General features: G+C 43.5%; 1 protein-coding gene across 1 annotated transcript in view; it reads right to left on the bottom strand.

The window, feature by feature from the left end:
• ERBB4 (erb-b2 receptor tyrosine kinase 4) overlaps window positions 1-18,823 on the bottom strand; it is a gene marked incomplete at its 5' end in the record, with an annotated part of 660,937 nt that overhangs the window by 202,340 nt on the left and 439,774 nt on the right. The gene's annotated exons all lie outside the window — the stretch shown is intronic.

Below are 18,823 nucleotides of genomic sequence, written 5' to 3'. Positions count from 1 at the left end.
TCCAGTCACATTTCAAACAACATGAAACACAATTCGGGTTGTGACCAAGTTTCGCTTGATTACATCTGTTCTGAATTTCTTTATATAGCAGGCATTCATGCACAGGTGAGAGAGGAAAGGAAAGGTCTATGAGGACAGAAAGGCTGACACAACCAGCATTTGATCTGAGGACCAGTGAACAATTTAATGGGGAAATGAAGGTGACAAAGTGCGTGCTGCTCTCTGAGGAGAAGTTCCAGTGACATGCCGTATTGTACAAAGAAAGAAACAGCTCTCTGCTGAGTGACCCACTCTTGAGAAAAGGGCATCCCTAGAGCCACAAATTCACTGACAACTGTGGCTCTTCTTCCACACAAAGAAAAACTGCAGTTTGCATCTTGGTGCAGTATACTCTACGAGTGGTTATCTCCACCAGTCAGCTCTTGTGTTATAAGAATGGACTATAATCAACAAAAAGAGGGCACAGCTCAGCACGTGACAGAATTTAGCTATAACCAAACTAGTCATATGTTTGAAATCCTCTCTCCTCCAGGGTTGTTAGTTGTGCTGAAATCTATATGATACGTATTCGATTCTGCCAGGCTTCCACCTGAAATTTCTAAGGGAGAATAAAGCCATTTCGCTCAGCTTCCTACACACAAGGCTCTTGAAACCGAAATAGAGCCCCAACAGACTAGTGGAGTAGCTTAGCTTATCCATTCCATGGTGTGTAGCAAGGGAAACCATGCCAGACACCCATCCTATCAATCAAGCTAGAGATGGGCTGCAAAATCCTATTATTCGATTCCCAAACTCAATTCACACGTTTGACGAAATTTCTGGCTTCTCTGTGTTTGCTCTTGGCAAATCCCTCTCCTTTATGCCACCTGGATTAACATACACTGATCCAACGCAATAATATACATAGCTGTTTTTATTTATTGTTACATTTATTATTGCCTTTATGAAAGTTGCTGTAGTGGTTGGGCTGTGAATCAGCGCTCTGCTGGTTCAAATCCCACTATGGCCATGAGCCCAGTAGGTTGCCTTGGACAAGCCACTCCTCTCAGCCCCAGCTCCCCAGCTATATTATGGGGATAATAATAACACTGACTTTGTTCACCATTGAGTCACTAATCTGTCCAGAAGAGCACTTGTTGTTATATTCCATCTTTCTTTCCTCATGGAACTCCAAGGCGGCTCAGGCTGCTTGTCACCCACAAAGGGGCTGCATTCCATCTGCCTTCAGCCCCTACTGTCTACTCTTGATCACAACCATTCTGCAACCATTTTATTCCTTCTTCGGGGAAACTGGATTAGAGCTACTGAGGTTGAAAACTCACCCATCAACCTGATGACAAAGGAGCTGAATCAAAGTCTAAATGAAGCAATACATCATTCTCCTCTCCTCTATTTTATCCCTGTGAGATAGGTGAGGCGGAGGGGGTGTGACTGGTCCAGAGTCACCCAGTGAGCTTCCAGGGTGGAGTGGAAATTCAAACCTGGGTCTCCCAGATCCTAGTGTGACACTTTAACCACTGCACCACACTGGTTCTCATACTCACTACTCATATATCATTGATACTGCACATACGCTGTCATGCGCATACGCATCATGACTCGCACCAATTCCTGCACAGTGCATTTTTCTGATATTGTCTAGAGATAACAACGTAAAAAAATGTACCTTTTATATCAGACAAAATACAGCAGTACCAACATGAGCAGCAGTGCAATGCAAGTGTCCATTTGAAGATGAAGGACACTTGGGAGTCCAACGATTTCTAACAGGAATAACAAGTCAATGGGCTGGATCCAGCCAGGTTTTTCACTTTTGTTCATGCAGGTTCTGTGATCCCATGCGTAGCCTTTTTGGTGATCAAAGAGAAACTCTTTCTCCCTTTTTCACCAGTGGAGAAGCTGGTTGGATCCAACCTGATGGGTTTAGAACCTCTCTTAGGTTTGCACTGATTGGCCCCCGTGAGTCCAAGCAGACGGAATATTCTGGCCTAGATCTCTAGGGCTTCATGAAGTCTCTTCAAGCCCTGCCCATTGACAGTTCCAGGACTCAGCTGAGTAAGCAGCCTTCCGGATAGCGCAAGACCAATTGTCACTAAAGCCACAGTAAGAAAGCTCTTCTACAGTACTGTAGTTTGCAATTGGGTTCAGCCGTCATGGTCAGAAGAACGAGAGATAGGAAGGTTTTTCAGAGATCTTCTGACACTACAAATATATTTGGCAATTGAGTTTGTTATGTCTGCATGATTACAATTTCTTTTTTTTAATGAAAGAATAGGCTGGTTGATCTTCTTAACCCAAAAATGATCCCATTTTGGATCAGAAGTTCTATCACAGTGCTGGCAATTTCATCAAATTTGACACCTTTTTGCCCATTCGAAAGACATCTTAATTTCTTCTTGCTTAATTTTATCAGATTGTTTCCCCTCTTAACTTCAGGAACTATTCCAAGCATCAATGGCAGAGAAATGATGGGGTTTTGTCAAGAAGGCAAAATCTTGCCACCTCCATCCACTCAGGGATATCGACAAACTTTGATTTTATGCCAAAAATGAGCCCAGATTTACTGCAGTTCTCTACTGCAGTTCTCTTTATTTCTGTTCTCTGCCTGACAAGTGGTGTACAATTTCCAACAAAGCCAAATCAGGCATGGCTTTGATATTTTCAAAGGAGGATATTTTCATTGCATATTTGCCCTGATATATGTCAGTGCAACCGGAGATGTTTTGGACTTTGTGCAAATTAACTTAGAGTCTCTCTACATGAGATGTCTTGGTGCATGTTCGACATGTGTAGGGAGACACAATGTTAACCAGGAAGCATAGTTTAAAAAAACAGAGCCAGAAGAGGTCGCATCTCAGAGGGTTTATTAATTTCATTTTTGCTTCCCGAGGGCTCTGTCAATTTCAGCTCTCCAGTCTAAAATTGTGTGGGGTTGCAACCAGAGGGCAGCAAAGAATGGAAAGGGCTGGAGATGCCTTTCAGAGCCAAATTTGGACCTGGAGAGTTTATAATGGGCTCAAGTTTCTCTTCTGGCATTTCACAGCCCCTTCACACAGCTCCAGTGTATAGCAAAGACTTTGCCCTGCCACCGGCTCTGTCTTTTCAAACAACCCTTCCTGGCTAACATTGCATCTCCCGACACGTGTCCTTCACGTGTCAGATGTCTTGTGTAGAGAGACTCTTAATTCACCTCTGTACGGTAGTTGCATTCAGCATTTTCAGTATTTTATATCTACTTTCACTAGCAGACACTAAAAATAGTTGCTACTGATTTCAGTGTAATGTGCAGAACATTCTTTTTTTTTTAAAAAAAGTAATTGTTGTTTACCTCTTCAAATGATTGATGTTACCGGTTGACCCATAACATTTATTCCTCCCAAAGCCAGGAGTGTTTAATGTCTTAGGATGCTGAGAAAAAAATATCTGCCCTGGATGAATTAATTAGCAGAGTCCTTCCCATGGAGCATCATTTTAATGATAGCGGTTGACCTTGCTGCATGTGATCCTGCTACAATCATCCTGACACTAGGGCATCTATGAACACAAATATTCATAAACTCATTATCGCTGGGTTGCACACTCTATAAAACTTCAGAGCAAAGTGTGGTAACTTTTTTCCACATGGGAAAAATAAAACAATGGACTCCCTATCCGGGGTAAATCTTTACTATCACACTGATCGCACTTGGGATGGGCCTGAGGACACCTGGTGGTGTATTGCTGAAGAGAAGCTGAATGGGAGGCTATTTGGCAGCACTTCTTGTTATTACAATATTAACTATGACTTGTTTTTAACAGGGTCAGTCGCCAATTGAATACTTTAAAAACATGTCACTAGACCAGCTCTGACTCCTTTATTAGCAAGGGAATGTGGTATTCATCTACGAGAGGTGATCGATTCCTTTCCTTATATGCAATATATTTTCCTTCTCTGTAACACTGACTACTTACTCCCCAGAATGAGATGAAAGTCTAAGGTGGCCATTACAAGATGCATAACATGGATCACTAGGGGGCAGGTACCACCTGCCAAGGCCTTCAGAAACATCAAATGTCTCCTGTCCCTCTGGCATGGCCACAGTCAGGGCCTGAAGCCTAATTACTCACATAGACTAAGTGTTTTTTAGAACTGGAAGAGAGACAAAATCCTGGTCCATGAAGGAAAATTCGGGATGGAACATCTGTTCTCCTGGCTTCACTATTAAAAATGATAATATAGCACATGAGTAAAGTGTGCTTTGAGGCCCTAGTTACTGCAGGATTTATTTAAAGAAATTACAAATCTTTATCCATGAGCTTCCATGAAGTACCAGTTTCCTGAAGCTTCATCTGTTAAGGAATGTTAACTTTTTAATAGACTTTCTTGGTTCCTGATTCATGTATTTTCTTAATAGTCCTCTTTCTCTCTTCTTTTATTTCAGTAAGGAAGAGAAATTCCGGACCACATAAGGAGGACCGATAGGTACCTAACAGGGCCACTGACATAGCAGAGTTCTTCCCGTTTGAGCTCAGTGAGTTCAGTGGAGTAACTCTTGTGCTGTGTCTTTTCCCATTGTATAAATGCTCAACACAGAGAACTAGGATGGCCAACCTCCAGGTGAGGCCTAGAAATCTCTCAGAATTTCAACAGCTCTCCAAATTCTGGAGATAATTCTGGAGAAATGGCAGCTTTGGAGGGTAGGATCTATAATATCTCATCCCTGCTGAGCTCCCTTTCTTTCCCAGCACAGAGTGGGCAACCCTACCCATAACACCAAGACTAAAAGCCAAACTACACAAAACGCACATGCGTTGTTCCCGTGTTGGGTCCCACAAGGTTCCCTGGGTAGTGTAGTCTTACAAAGAATAGCCATTCCATGTGATTCTCTGCCAGGAGAAGAGCGATGGGAGGGATGCCCTCTCTCTTGCAAAAAGCCTCAACTCAGGTTTTCCTCTGGGAGCTCGGCGGGGGCAGAGGCACGTAACAGGAGGCAGAAAATCAGGGTGGCTTTTTGCAAGAGAACAAGAATTCCCCCCCCCTGCTCTTCCCCCCAGCAGAGAATCGCATCACAGAGTCCCTCTCTCGCAAAAAGCCACCCTGGATTTCCTGCCTCCTGTTATGTTCCATTCCCACCTCTGAGCTCTTGGAGTAAAACCCAAGCCAAGGCTTTTTGAAAGAGAGAGAGACAGAATGTCTCCCATTGCTCTTCCCCCATCAGAAAATCACTTCGAGCTGCTGTTCTTTGTAAGACTACACTACCCAGGGAACCTTGCAGGACCCAAAACACGCCTGAGTGTCTCATGTAGTTTAAGAAAGCCCAAGAACCACCATTTCCTTCTCTCTTGCCAGAGGGAGCTGCCTCTGACTTTTCTTACTGTCACAGTGTAATAGAGAACAACAAGCTCTGACCTGGATAGCCCAGGAAAACCTGAAATTGTTAGATCTCAAAAGCTAAGCAGAGTTGACCTTCATTAGTAATTGGATGGGAGACTGCCAAAGAAAACCAAAGTTGCTATGCAGAGGCAGGCAATGGCAAAGCACTTCTGAATGTCTCTTGCCTTGAAAAACCCAGCGGGGATCGCCGTAAGTCAGCTATGACTTGACAGTACTCTCTGCCACCAATCAAGAACAAGCGATGATGAGGGAAATCAACTCTCTGCTCTGCCATGAGCCTACTTAGAGGCCTTAGGCAAGTCACGACCTCTCTGTTCCAGCCCACCCACCCATTTATCTACAATACAGGAAGAGCTTAATAATACACAAATGTATCATTACAGTTTTACAGTGTGCTTTGAACACAGAGCATTATAGTTGCCAAAAACGGAGGCATTTTTAAGATTCTTGTCTATAGTTCACGGGGCAGGATTTGTGTAAGTGTGGAGTATTGGGATTATTATTTATAGTTTTTTTAATGTGTTGTGCAGAGATTCTGGTAGTGATCTGATTAAGAATTTTGTTTCCAACACTCATTAGCATTGTCTGGAGTTTTAGGTTTCAGTAAGCATATTTCTGTATTAGATTTTTATCCTGCTGTTATTTGATATTTACCTTGCTTCAGCATTTTTTTTTTTTGGTATTGCTTCCCCCCCCTCCCGTTATTTTTGGCAAAACTGACCTTTGATCAAAGATGCAACAGTATCTTCTGTACTCTGTTCTGCTTCCAGAAGGCATCTGCCGCACTGTATAGGAATAGCCTGGCTGATACCCAAGAAGCCTTTGGGAATCAATGAGATTCACAAAGATCTGCTAGCTTCTGACACATTTTAAGGCAGCAGATACCCCAAAACTAAATGAAGCAAGAGATGGAAACACCAAAGTCCAGTGGATGTTTGCATGAAAATTCCCAATTGTTTTCAGTACAGATTTGCATAGTATTTTTTTTAATAGCCCAGAAATGCAGAAAAAGATAACATGACTTTTGCAGACACTTGGTATGCCTCTGGTTTAGCAAAAAGAATTAATGCTGTTTTTAAAATATGCCAAGTCAGGCCCCATCTAATATAGATTGATTTAACGGACAAACCGCTAAATCCAGTCGACTGGACTCTCAGGTGAAGCAGGTTCAACCAAGCAAAAAGACCGTTCTCTTTATGCACTTGCTGCTTATTTTCAATTTGCTCAAAAAAAGCGTAATTTCGGCTTCTCTGATAGACACAGTCCAGTGACCACCAACCCCAAAGGGCTGATTTGCAACTTGCACCGTAACAGTGCTTCAAGAGACTCCTTCCCTGCATGAAGCTTCTCTGTTAAACTCACTAAATTGGGTTTGGGTGCACCAGGCACGCTTCCCCCTACCAAGCTGCATGTGGTTCTCTCGCTGTTTATTTTTGTATATTAAATGGAAAATGTGCTTTCCACAAACGTAAGCACGTAGCTCACTGAGCCAAAAGATATTCTACGCCAAGAGGTCAGTTTGCTATGGCGACATCCGTTTTAGGTGCTCAGCAGTCCTTCAGAAGTAGTTGGTATCCAGCCGGTAGTATGAATAGCTGAGCATAATTAAGTTGATATTTTCTTCCATTGGGGCACTGAATCAAGAACACCACAATGTTCACGGGACAGAAATGGCCAGGGAAACTTTGCTCAACTGATCAGATCTTAATACAATCATTAACCACTCAGTGCTTAGCAATGCCATGTTGGAAAACTACACTGTATGTTGCCGGATAACACATCAAAGCCTTTTCCAGTGACAGCCTGCAAGGCAAGCTGTGCCTAGGTGTCACTAGCCATTGCTGTGGGGTGGTATCAGAAACTGCCGGGGGGCAGTGATGGAGGCCAGGGAGTTTCACTGTGCAAGATGGCAGTTGATGACAATCTAATATGCTGATGTCACTTGCCTTGTCCTATGAGGGGAGCAGCTAGCCAGTTAGCAACCACATTCTTGCACAATATTGTCTCCACTGCTTCCTCCCGGTAGTTTACAGGAGGCAGTTTACATAGTCAAGTGGTACTGGCCAGAGCACCACCTTACCAGCTGCCTCTCCATTGTCCAGCTTCTTTGAAATGCCTGCATTCCACTACTCAGACAAGCGATGCCACCATGGTTCAAGTTAAAAGCAAGTCCCGCTAAGCCCCTGAAGAATGCTGCTGTAGCCAGTCTCCAGAGGCATATGGCTATGGTAGTCATCTTTAGGTTGAGAAATTCCTGGAGATTTGGGGGGTAGAGCCCAGTAGGGCATGGTTTGGGGACAGAAAGGACCTCAGTAGGGTATAATGCTATACAGTCCACCCTCCAGCCAGCCATTTTCTCCATCTCTGTCATATGGAGATCAGTTATCATTCTAGGACACCCCACTTGGAGGTTGGCAACCATACATCCTGCTCTTCTTCCACTCAGAAAAAGTATGCATTCATTACTGGGAAATGAGATAGATAACCTTTCTAATGACTCATTGGTATCTATAATCCTCAGGGACATCCAAGAAGCCAGTTGTCCAACCTCATTCAGGGACACTGTTGGCCAAGTATAGTGTGAATGCCTGGCCTGGTATGTTTACTTTGCTCCTAGCAGGAGGATTCTGTCTACCATGGCCGTTTTCACACTGCTTACCTTCCCTCGCAACGACCCGGAACATTTCGCAAAAAATGCAGAAGATCGTGTTTTCTCACTCGAGATTTGCGTGACGTGCAAATCTCGTGCGATAAAACGCGATCTTCCGCGTTTTTTGCGCAATGTTCCGGGTCGTTGCGAGGGAAGGTGAGCAGTGTGAAAATGGCCCATGAGTTTCTTCAGGACATGGGGCAAGATGCCATTGACCCTACTCTAAAGGAGGAGTGCCTCAGGGTCTCCCAAACCTTAATCTGGCCTGGTAAAACCTTCTTATATTTTCACTAGGCTCTTTAGTTTTCCTGTCCAGTTGCTTCAGAATGGAAATGTGTTTACTCAAGTTGTTTCTAAATATGCAAACCCTAACTTTCTGAAGCGTGTGAGGGAATAAACTTCTCCTATGCTCATAAATATCAAGGAGAATTCAAGGTAGCTGCAAAACAAAAGGTATACAATATTTATTCCTGAGTAAGCCTTGATACTACTTTGGGAGTTATCACTATTATATTACAAGAACAGTATTCTGTCTGTGTAAATGCCCGACACAAGTTATACCCTGATTATCAAATCCCTCCTGATTATGAAAAAAGAGGCAAAATAAAGTCAAGAGTCTGTTTTAAATTAATGCAAGGCATAATACTGTCTTTTATCGTATCTGCAGGATTCCAGCGCCTTGCATAATACACATAAAATGCAGTGTAACTTTAGAGATGGCGTGACACCATTCTGAATCTTTTGTATCTTTATTAAAATGGATTAGTTAAGCAATTACTCCTCTATTAAATGATTTGATTTTCTGGATTCTATTACTATTAGAAATTTGAAGAAAGAAGGTTTTAGAATAAATGTGCTCTAAGGGGGAGGGGGCTAATTCTCAGTTTTATTTTTACTAATATTTTAATTGCAATCCTAATTTTTTTTCAATAAATGCATTTCGTGCCAAAGTGGGTTGTTCCACATACAGCAAATATGATTCTAGCTATTCCCTACAAGGGGTTCTAGTAAAATTAGAAGCCACTTGTTTACGGTTGAACTTTGGGAGCAGGGGAATTAGTATTTTTTTGCACTATGTTTCTCCTTTAACTTATGCATCTTAATTCTTACAAGAGTCACAGAACCCAATGGGGCTTATTTCCTAATACATGTACTTAGAACTATCTCAACAATGACAATATATTTGAATGCATGGCATAATCCAGGTGGGTTTTTTTTTGCAAAATTTCAAAATCCAACCAACCTTTAAATTTTGATAAAATTTGACATAAGAATTGGACAACGCGAATACTAATATTTGTAATTCACCTGATTTGACTGGCTACATAAAAAGAGTCATCTGATACCATCAAATGTTAACATTAAATGACCGAACTGTCAAACATTCTGACTTCTACATGTCAGACCCTGTCAAACCTTCACTGCAGCTGAATGTCAGCTGTCAAATGCTTCCTGCTTGCTACTGTCAATAGGGATGCTTCTGAGATGCACCCCGTGTGAATTTCTCTCCAGATTCTGCAATTCCAGATTATCATCTCTTGTTCCAATACAGAATCAAAGCATTGTATTCCTCCAGGGTTTCTTCTTTTATGTCTAAATTTTATTCCAAGCCCTGGGGCAGGTACAGGTTGCGGCATCATGCATCTCTCAGCACACCTGCAGCCTTTTTTTAAAAAATGAGCAGTGGACCAAATTGAAACCTGCAGGCCTCAGGTTCATTAACCCCACCAATCCGAAGCCCTGCAGCTGGCCAATGGAGGAGGGGGGCTGCAGAAAGCAGCTTGAGAGCCACCTGGGCCCTTTTCACACTACTTACTTGCTTCCGGAACATTGTGAAATGTAGCGCAAAAAACGCGGAAGATGCTACTGGACCCAAATTGTGCTCTTCTGGGCCCAGCTGCCTGGAGTCATCTTGCCCTCCTCCCCCATGCCCAGATACAAATTATGCTGAAAGGTTTAAGGTAGAAAGCTCGACTTTCTGTGGACTACTGAAACACCACAAAAAGTAACGTTGATGTGAATGTACACCGAGTTGCATTAAGATTCCTTTAGTGTGACATTTTACCCATGCACAGAAGTGCGTGCACACACAGAGATCACTAAAACACCACGCATGATCATACATTCCTTTTTAGGCCGTATTTTACCATTGTACATGGGAGAGGGGGAATACAAAGGAACTGAAGAAACAGAGTTGCAGCACAGTATATGTGTTTCAGCTCTGAGACATATATTTAACATTTTATAAATTATTTTGCATTTACAGAAGCCGGGCATACCACCAAACTAGTCCAAGTGATAATACGGCTCTTCAGGTGCTAACAGCAGGCAACTTTGCTACTGGTTCAATTCTAAAGCCTCATTCAAACATTTATAGGGCTGATAAGAATCTGCACAGGGAAGGAGAGTGGGCACACACCACTCTCCTCAAACAAGGTGAAGCAATTGTTTCATGCAGCAGGAACCATTCATGTCCCCCAACTCACTGGCACAGTAAATGATGGGACTGGGCCATAGCTTTCATACTGTGCAAATCATATACTGATCTACCCCATATGGCGCCCCATTAGAGGTGGGCATGGACCAACAAACGGACCAAAATTTAACACGGAGCGGGCCAGTTTGGCATTCGTGAACCGGTGGGTCATGGGATGCCTGTTTTCCATGGACCCCATGGACTTTTTGCTGGTCCACTGGTCCGCAGTCCATTAAAGCCTCCCTGGCCCGCAGGCAAGCAATTCTGGGAGGACTTTAACTGGGCTGCCAGTCAGCTGGAACGGGGGGGGGGGGGTTAAAGCACTCCCACGCCAGCCCAGTCCAATTAACTAGTTGGTTTGCGAAACAATGCTGGACCATGAAAAGTTCATGGTCCATGGTCTGTGAAATACCAGACCACGGCCCCACGGCCCGTGGGTTTTTCCCAGTCCATGCCCCCCTCTATTCCCCATTGATTTTTACAGGCATTGGAGCAGGTGCAGGCACACTCCAACTCCTTGGTGGCTATAACAGAATTTGCTTTAAAAGGAAACTTTACCTAAGTGCAGCACTCAGAGAGTGGAATGGAAGGAGTTAATAACTGCTTGGAAGGAGAGATTGATTGACAGGCTGCTCCCGCCTCTCTCAGATTGACTAGTCAGAATGACAGTTGAAGCTGACAGATTTTGTATTCAGTTAGGATTTTGAGTGAAATTGAGAGTGTGGACAGACTGGTACCCCTCTGAAATGAGGAAAAAGAGAACGTTTGCCCTGTGACAACATTGTCTTAAGGAGGACTTTTAGTTGATAAATCCAAGTATAAAAAACTAGCACTAATTGAAACCCTTTTACACAGCCAAGATAGAACTGGGAGTGTGTTTTTGGCAGAGTGAGTGAGTAGTAAGTGGAGACTCCCTTTCAGCCAAGTAGACATGGTTATTATGAATTATGAAAATGAAGAATTCCTGCCTAATGTCTAGAAAGGGGCTTTTGGCTCTAAGTTGAACCCCCAGCCTTTTGTAAAGGGAAACTGTTGTTGAATTAATGTCAAAACACCTAAATTGTAAAGGGAAATCTGTGGAGAAACATGTTGCTATAACCAAAGTATGAAACTACAAACCTCTCTCTCTTAAAGATTGTAAACACTGAAACTAAGCTGCAAGTAAACTATTGTGCCTATTACTTTTAAATTATTTTATTCTACCAACAAATGTTACCTCAGAATTTCATTCCCTGCCTATCCATATTCCATCCTTGCCTGTTCAATAAAGTTGCTGTTTCTTTTGTGAGTTACTCGGCCTCCAGTGCCATTTTATATAAAGAAGAAGAGGGGTCTTTCTTCTCCCCTATTAAGTGTCTCGGCTGGGATAAAAAGGGAAAAATCTAACTGCTTCTCAGGGTGGTTTAAAGAACTTTAAACTATAAACAGAGACACGCTACTTGGGGCTTCTCAGCCACAGTGGACAATCTTGGATTTTGGCAGGAAAATCTGCCTCAGAATGGGGGACTAAAGGAGGAGTCCATCATAGCTGCAAACAGATATACTGAATTCTTGTGATGATGTTCAGTGCTGCCATTGAACCTTCACAGATGGCTATTTGGGTCAACACTGCCACAGAACAGGTACTTTTCCTGTGGAAAATTTCTGCTAAGAGAAGAGAGGCAATTTCCATGAATTCCTCAGTCCTATTGTAGACCACCAAGTTCCCCTTTCTGCTGCCTCTGCTCCTAAACAGCAGCATTTTGAGGTACACCTCCCCTCCCCTCCTCTGCCCCTAAACAGCAGCATTTTAAGGTACACCTCCCCTCCCCTCCTCTGCCCCTAAACAGCAGCATTTTGAGGTACACCTCCCCTCCCCTCCTCTGCCCCTAAACAGCAGCATTTTGAGGTACACCTCTCCTCCCCTGCAGAGGGGAGGGGAGGTGGTGAGGCAGTCCTATTCTGTGGACAGAAATCCTTTCCATCAGCAGAAGTTTATTGTGGGATTTGAGCCTTTGTGTCAACGAATATTTACGTTAGTAAAAGAGCTTCCCTTTCTCAGCTTGCATCGGTGGGGAAATTCAGAACAGGCAATGTTCCCTGGGATAAACCTGCTTAAATGGCAAAAATTTAGACTTAGCATGTAATTTCATCCATCGAGGGTCTTGGGCCTTGTTCATTAATGAGGCACTAGAGAATCTTGGAACGTTCCCAAATTGCAGATTCTGGGTTTCTTCTCCTCTTAATGATGCATTCCTTTCAGGTGCTGTTTGTAATTACAGCTGAATGAAGCTGTATGAAGTTAGGCTGAGCGTATTCAGGGTCTCAAAGTGACACACAGTTACCTGCCAAAAATAACATCAATGGTAACAAGGGGGGGGGGGAAGCTACACTGCAGTTTGAAAAAGAACCAATTTTCAAAAATATTTGAGAGTATTTTGGCCTGAATGGTAAGGCAGGACATTTGCCTGGGGGTCCACTGCTGCCAACACTGAGGGCCAAGCTACAAGTGATGAATGACACAGGTTGGGCCCTTGTCAGCTTCCCTCAAGTTTTGATGGGAAATGTAGGTGTCCTGGTCTTGCAGCTTGGCTCTCCGACTGCTGTCCAATGGACTTTTCAACTGTCACTTGTCCAACATTCTGCCAAGCTGCCTATATTTCCCATCAAAATTTGAGGGAAGCTGACAAGTGTTCAATCTATGTCATTTGTCACTTGTAGTTTGGCCCTGAGTGCCACCACATTGGACAGGAGCAAGATGGCACTGTCAACTTAGCCGCAACCTTGCAGTTAGGGTTCAGTGAGAGGAGGAAGAAAGAAGCCAACAGAGAGGGGCCAATATAAGGGAGAAGACTAGCAAAAGGAGGAAGGGGCAGTACCAAAATGTAAGGGCAAGTTATACGCTATTACCAAGGACTTGCAAACACCTGGAGCTAGCTCTGGTAAGGAAGTGCACTGGGACTAGCCGATTGGTAGCAAGGGAGTAATCACTTGAGCACATCAGTTCCCAACAACAGCAACAATAATAGTATTCGATTTATATACCGCCCTTCAGGGCAACTTAACGCCCACTCAGAGCAGTTTACAAAGTATGTTATTATTATCCCCACAACAATCACTGCTGTGAGGTAGGTGGGGCTGATAGAGCTGTGACAGACCCAAGGTCACCCAGCTGGCTTCAAGTGGAGGAGTGGGGAATCAAACCCGGTTCTCCAGATTACAGTCCCAGCACTCTTAACCACTACACCAAATTGGCTCGTACAACTGTATGCCTTTAGGTAAGCAAAGGGTTTAGTGAATCTAGCATACCTGCCCAGAGCCAGGATTGAATTCCTGACAGCAGGCAGCCACTCACCTCATCCTTGTGGACCCTTTCAGTGTTCAGTCCTTCAAAAGATGATGAGATGCACCCATAATACCCTGTATGAGTCTTCTTTTTCAACTTCCCCATGATTGTTTTTAGGCTTTTGCTAGGAGTTCATGTGTTTGTACGTTTGGGGCAGAGAGTTTGTGCTCCCTTGGTTTAATACCTGGAAACCCCTACCTCAATTGCTTTGGGTAGACTGAGGTTGATTAGGAGGACATGAGAATCTGCTTTCCACTGAGCTGGACCACCGGGTCTATCCAGGTCAGTCTTGTCTTCTCTGACTGGAACCAGATCTCCAGGGTCTCAGGCAGAGGAATTTCACATCACCTGCTTCCTGTCCTGGAGAAGCTGGAGACTGAATCGGGGACCCTCAGCATACAAAGCAAAGGCACTCCCACAATTACATTCTATCCTAAAGAAATCTGTGTGACTAATTGCTATTAATGGTTTCATCTTAGGTTCATCAGCCCAGTCCAGCTGTGGCCATGCCGTGGACATGTCCCCACAGTGGCCATTACAATGATTGGATGGAGAGCTTTGAATGAATAGCCCCTTGCTCTAGCTGACGAGGTTCTGGGCAACATGCAACTCAAATGGCAGGTAAGGTGAGGCATCGGGAATGGGATTACAGGTCAAACTATTTTTTTAAAAAACAATAGTAAAGAGTCCAGTAGCAACTTTAAGATTAACCAACTTTATTGTAGCATAAGCTTGCATCTGGCAAAGAGAGCTGTGGTTCTAGAAAGCCTATGCTACAATAAAGTTGGTTAGTCTTAAAGGTGCTACTGAACTCTTTAATATTTTGCAACTACAGACTAACATGACTAACTCCTCTGGATTTAAAAAAACAATAAGAGAGATTTATGTGTAGATGTAAATTATGTGTATTAATAATATACACGGCCCTAACCTAGATAGCGCAGGTGAGCTTGATCTTTTCAGGTCTCAGAAACTAAGCAGGGTTAGCCTTGGTTAGTAACTGGATGGGAGACCTCCAACGAAGACCAGGGCTGCAGAGGCAGGCAATGACAAACCACCTCTGATAGTCTCTTGCCATGAAAATCCCACCGGCTATGACTTGAGGGCACCACATACACAATTACATAAACATCCCATTAGTCACCCACTGCAATAAGAAAGCCTGGATTATACTTAGGACCTACGTTTTTGGGGGGTGGGGTGGGGTGGTCATGTTCGTCTGCAGAACAGCAGAATTTCAGTCTAGCGGCACCTTAAAGACTAACAAGATTTCCAGGGTATAAGCTTTCAAGAGTCAAAACTTCTTTCTTCAGGTACTTAGGAGCCAGAAAGTCAAATAAAGGAGGGAAATGTCCTCTGTAACTATTCTGTCCTGGTACTTTATATAAGGTAGCATGCTTGAATGTCTGGGTGTCTGGTAGTCTGCAAGCTGAAGCCCCCAAGCACCCTTCCTGGCCCAAACCTCAGTATTTAGATTCCAGTTCCTACTGCCCCTGATCCCAACACTTGCATTTTACTTTCCTCTACATATGAGGGAGGGACTTCCTTATGAACTGACGCTCGTTGGCCACTGTGTGAGGTAAGATGCTGGACTAAATGGACCGCTGGTCCTGCTGTTCTACTGCAGACCAACACCACTACCTACCTGAACTATTTTTAAAGGGCCCCCCCCCCAAATTAAAACTGAAGGCCCACTTCACTTTCATGCTCACAAAGATCTATGTTTAGAGTATGATAAATTACCGAGCAGTGTCCATATTTCTATGTAGGTCTACATAGGTTTTTCCTGAGGGAAAAAGCAGTGGCTCATACAGAGGTACAACAATCAAGCTCTTGTGATGGCCGGCAACTCTGCAACCTCTCTGCATTAAGAATGAAACACATCCAATGAAGAGATACAGCAGAGATTGATCTGAGAACTGGAAGGCCAGCACTGCAAGTCATGCAGAGTGGCAAAGGCAGCATTCTCTATGGACGGGTACTTACAAGAGACTTTGATTTTTTTTATTCATTTCTCTTGCAGCGTTTTACCGGTTTTGAAAATTAGCCTTTTCAATATGGTATGCACCTTTCTATCTATACTTTTTTTTTGCATAGCAGGCATTAGCAATTCAAAGGCCATTTTTAAATCTATGTTCACAAACAATTTTTCTTCCCTCTCTTTAAGTAATTTTTATGGTGGAATGTTCCTCCACCCCCTTTACTTTCAAAGGACTGGGTATAATTATCCCATAAATAACTGGAACATATGGAAAACTCGAATCCATGCTGAACAACAGCAGAGTGCCGTAAAAATGAAGTTGTCTATGAAACATTCTGAGTTTATTAACAAGGAGCTTCCCTTTTACCTATCATGTATTCTGTGCCACTGAGTTACTGTGAAATTATAATGAAATCATACTGTGAAGGGGGTATCAAACATAACCAGGAAAAGGTTTCTGTGCTTTACAAAGGATTTGCCATTAATTAGTTCTTGTATACACACAGACGATGGAAGAGAAAAGCCCAATATTTGCAAAAAGGGCAAGACAAGGGAGAAATGTGTTTTTGTTCAACTGGAAGAAAATGATGAAAAGAGTTAATATCTGCACATCATTTTATGCAACTGCCTCTCTGTGGGGGAGACCCTGCTAATTAGCTTCTGTTAGTTGAAAGGGGAAATGTGAAAATAAGAGGGGCCTTCATTTAGGGTGTAAATCAATAAATGCATCAGATGACACAAGGAAATTTAAAAACACAGTTTCCCCCACACCGATCACATCTGCCATATGCTGATTGCTCGCCTACCAGGAAAATGCAAAATCGTTCCTTTCCATTTACAGTATGCTGTTGTTCTTAATTATTATTAGTCTATCATTACTAATATTGCTCTTGCCAGCAATATTTCCCCTGAATACAGTCAGATGCTCCTAGGTAGCCCTGCTGGGTTTTGAGTGCTGTCTACCATGTTGCTGGCTTATTTTAGCACTCAGTGAAAGCCCAAGCAAGAAAACAAACGAAAGCACTTCCAGCATCTATTGTGCACACCAGGCAGACATCCCATGGTTATGACCTGCACAAATGTCAAAAGAAGTCATGAGTAGAGATGGGCATGAACAGCAATATGAACAAAAAAAAGCCACGAACAGCCCAATCAGCTGTTCGAGAACAAGCTGTTTGTGAGGCCCCATTCTAAACGAACAGGTGGTTGTTGCAAGCCTCGTTCGTTGCTGTTCATCAAGCCAGACAGTCTGGCACCTGCAATCAATTCCCTTGGCAACCAGAGGCAGGGACTGCCCGAACTCTGTCTGAACTCCTGCTGTTGCCCTGGAAACCCCAATCTAAGCCCAATTTAGCTTGATAGGCAGGTCTTCCTTTCAAGTGTGGAGCTCCAAATTTGTTACAAGGAAGCAAAGAGCAGGGGGGAACGGGCTCCCAGCTCTGGTTTTGCAGACAGTGGAGAGGGAGAGACAGTTGCTGTTGGCATTTTGAGAGAGAGACAGGGAGAGTGCATTGGAGATTGAATCCCTATCCCACCACATTGTGTGTGGTGGGATAGGGATCTACCTTTTCAAGTTCTAGGGCTGCTGCCCGGCTCTGGGCCAAGCTATTATTTATTACTGGTACCTTCCCTGCTGCCTGCTCAGGTAAGGTTTCTGGGAGTGGTGCAGTAGGGATCTACCCCTTCAGGTTCCAGGGCTGCTGCCAAGCTCTGGGGCCAAGCTATTATTTATTATTGGTACGTTTCCTGCTGCCCACTCAGGTAGGGTTTCTGGGAGTGGTGTGGTAGGGATCTTGATGGCTGGAGGAGAGCCTGCTGGCCCCCACAAACAACGAACAACGAACATGTTTGTGAACAGGTCATGTTCGTCAATATTCGTTGTTCATGGATGGCAACGAACAACGAACACCATGTTCGGGTTTTTTCTGTTCGTGCCCATGTCTTCTGATGAGTAGCTCAGTGGCAGAGCATATGCAGAAGGCTCTAAGCTCAGTCTTTGGTATCTGCTACTAAAATGATCTCTGGTAGCAGGACTGAGAAAGATTTCCATCTGCACAGAACTTTCCACTGTTTTCTTACATTTTCATTGCGAGATTTTTTTAACCCATTTTCACAGCTGCTATTCCCAGCGTTTGTTTCCCTGATGGCATTTTAAATCAGTTTTGCACCATTTCCACATTCTATGTCGTCTATGCACAACTGATGCAAAACCAGGCAACCATTTTTAGCAGTGTTATTTCTATTGAATTTGGTTATCATGGTCAGGAAAAAACAACAACTATATTTTGTCTTGAGCAGAGCTTAAAGTCGAACTTCCTAATAGGAATATTTTGCTCATAAATTCGGACAACATACCTGCAGTCATTCAGACTAGAGAGCATTGTGCCAAATGGGCTATTGGTCTGATTCATTTTAAAGCAGCATTACAGATTTCTGTGCCATAAGATTGTAAGGCCAAGCCTAGTAGCAAGCAGGAGGTTTGGGGGATGGGGACATGGACGGTGACATTAGCATCACTACCTCACTTCTCGGTACAACTTGGAAGTGACAATGGGTAGATTTCTAGGAATTGCCAGAAACTCTATAGTAAACCCTTCAGTTTTATCATAGTTTCCAGCAACTTCTAGAGCTACCCATTGCCACTTCCAGATTGGAACCCAGATTGTACCCTAAGTGATATACCAGTGATATACTGGCATTTTTCATTTTATTTTTCTCTCACCTCTCCTTAGAGTGGTGGCAGGCAATGCAGGTATTTAGTGGGAGGCCTCCCGCCATAGAGAGAGGCCTGGGAACCCTACCTTGGCATCTTCCAAGGCCTTTTAATTCTCTAAGGTGTAGATGGGTTTTTAAGGATTGTGTGTACCTGCATTTGGGTGAGTGGGTTACTTCTGACTACAGAACATAGCAGGTTGTATACCAGACACACCCAAGTCCACTCCCCCTCTTAACTTTCCTTTCATCAGCACTGGTTTCTTTCTACTTCCCAGCTACAGTTGAACAAGGCTAGCTGGACA

Source organism: Eublepharis macularius, chromosome 2 (genome assembly GCF_028583425.1).
Source record: "Eublepharis macularius isolate TG4126 chromosome 2, MPM_Emac_v1.0, whole genome shotgun sequence".
Classification (NCBI taxonomy): domain Eukaryota; kingdom Metazoa; phylum Chordata; class Lepidosauria; order Squamata; family Eublepharidae; genus Eublepharis; species Eublepharis macularius.
This window is presented reverse-complemented; position numbering and strand designations above follow the sequence as displayed.